Source organism: Pteropus alecto, unplaced genomic scaffold (assembly GCF_000325575.1).
Source record: "Pteropus alecto unplaced genomic scaffold, ASM32557v1 scaffold67, whole genome shotgun sequence".
Classification (NCBI taxonomy): Eukaryota; Metazoa; Chordata; class Mammalia; order Chiroptera; family Pteropodidae; genus Pteropus; species Pteropus alecto.
The window spans coordinates 1,597,347-1,599,186 of NW_006441061.1; the positions used below are offsets into that span (position 1 = coordinate 1,597,347).

Genomic DNA, 1,840 nt, shown 5'->3' on the forward strand with positions numbered 1-1,840 from the left:
CCGTGCCAGGCTTTCCTCTTGCCAGCTCTTCAGTTATCCTTTGACCTTTATTAATTTATTTCATGTAACTATGAGCCAGACAATCCAGTGGCCACGTCTGCTGGGGCAGGAATGGATCAGAAATCATTTCCACAGCCACAAAGCAATGATTTTTAAATTATCTTCTGTTTTGCCTTATCTGTGCTTTGCTTCTGTTCACTAAGTAATAATTCTATGAAGGAAAAAAAAAAGTTTTTGCTAACCTTGGAGAAGGTGGAGAGAACAGCTTCAATCAGAGGTGATTTTGTGCCCCAGGAAACAGTTGGCACTATCTGGAGACATTTTTGGTTATCACCATTTGGGGAGGTGGGTGGCGGATGCTATCGGCTTCTAGTGGGTAGAGGCCAGGGATGTTGCTACAGCACCCAGCTCAGGCCCCCACAACACACAAGCGTCTGGCAAATGTCAGCAGTGCTGAGATTGAGAAACCTGCCTTATACAGTTTGCCTTCTGTCTTCCCTGTGATCTAGTTTAGAACGTACTTTCTCGTTCCTTAGCCTTTCTGGTTCTCACAGTCACCCTGATATTTAGTCGTTATTATGATAAAGATCCTCATTTTACAGGCAAGGAAACTGAGGCTCAGAGAGGTAAAGTTATTAGCTCAAAGTTACCTAGCCGGGAAGTGGAGAGGAAGGATTTGAACCCAGCTCCGTCCAACTCCTACCTACTGTTTCTTGGTCCCCGAATCGCTTCACACCCAGGGCTGACCGAACATACAGCACTTTCAGGTTATTTTCTCCTCTGTAAACGTTTCTGTCAATGAAATTCTGAACGCGTAATCCTGATGCTCCAGGACTTCGCAGCAAAGAGGCGCTTCCCGCATCTGACTCTAGTCTCCCCTGCTTTAGCTGAGAAGTAGTTTCAGACAAAGGAATTCCATGCATACTGCAGACCTGCTGGGGCTTTGGGGACCTGGGGATGACATCAGGCCACCCAGCTTTCCTGAGTCCTGCCCAATGGACAAGGCCCAGCAATGGGGATCTCTGGGATGCCGGATCCACAGAGAGGAGCACGGTGGCTCTGAGCGGTCCATCTGTTTCCAGGGGGTTTCGGAACCAAGAGTAGATTGGGGGGCAGTAGGAGGGTGGCTGGAGTCTGCTAAAGCCAGGCAGGGTCCCTTGCAAGAGGGAGACAGGCCTGGGGAGGAGAACAATCCTAGGAGGAAAGACAGGTCTCAGAGCTGTGGGAGGTGCCAACACCACCCTGTAGAGAAGTCGGAGACTTGGGGGCCAGGGGGGCTCAGTCTCACCCATGGCGAAACCTCAGAGAGTTTCACTGTTTGGGCATTTGATTAAAATAAGGTATTTATGTATCACTTGTGAAGTTAAAATGTAATTTTAAAGTAGTAGAAGATTGGTAGCAACTTAAATGATGGCTTCATAGGAACTGGCTAACTACGCGATGGCATGGCCGGTAAAAGGAATAGGGAGCACTGTGAGTATAGATATGGAAGAGTTCCCCAAACAGGCTCGAGTGGAAAAGCAAAGCGTGAAAGGAAGGAAGGCAGGGAGGGAGGGAGGGAGGGAGAAGCAAACTATGGATGCCTTTGGGCAAGGTATCCCATCTACAGTTTATACTCTCTACCACTCCCTGTTGCTTCATATCTGACAATCTGACCACCTCATCGCTTTAGGGTACTGACTAGCCCTAGAAAGTAAGCCTTTGAATTTGGAATCCTTGTTTTATATATACCTTGGGGGTAACAATGCTCTAATAACAATGAAAAATTAGACAAGGAATATTTGCTTTAACCTGTCAAAAAGAAAAGTAATCTAAGTTCCAAAACTCACATCTTCCCAAG

General features: G+C 47.0%; 1 protein-coding gene across 1 annotated transcript in view; it reads left to right on the forward strand.

The window, feature by feature from the left end:
• OLFML2A (olfactomedin like 2A) overlaps positions 1-1,840 on the forward strand; it is a 28,222-nt gene that overhangs the window by 14,613 nt on the left and 11,769 nt on the right. The window lies entirely within an intron of this gene.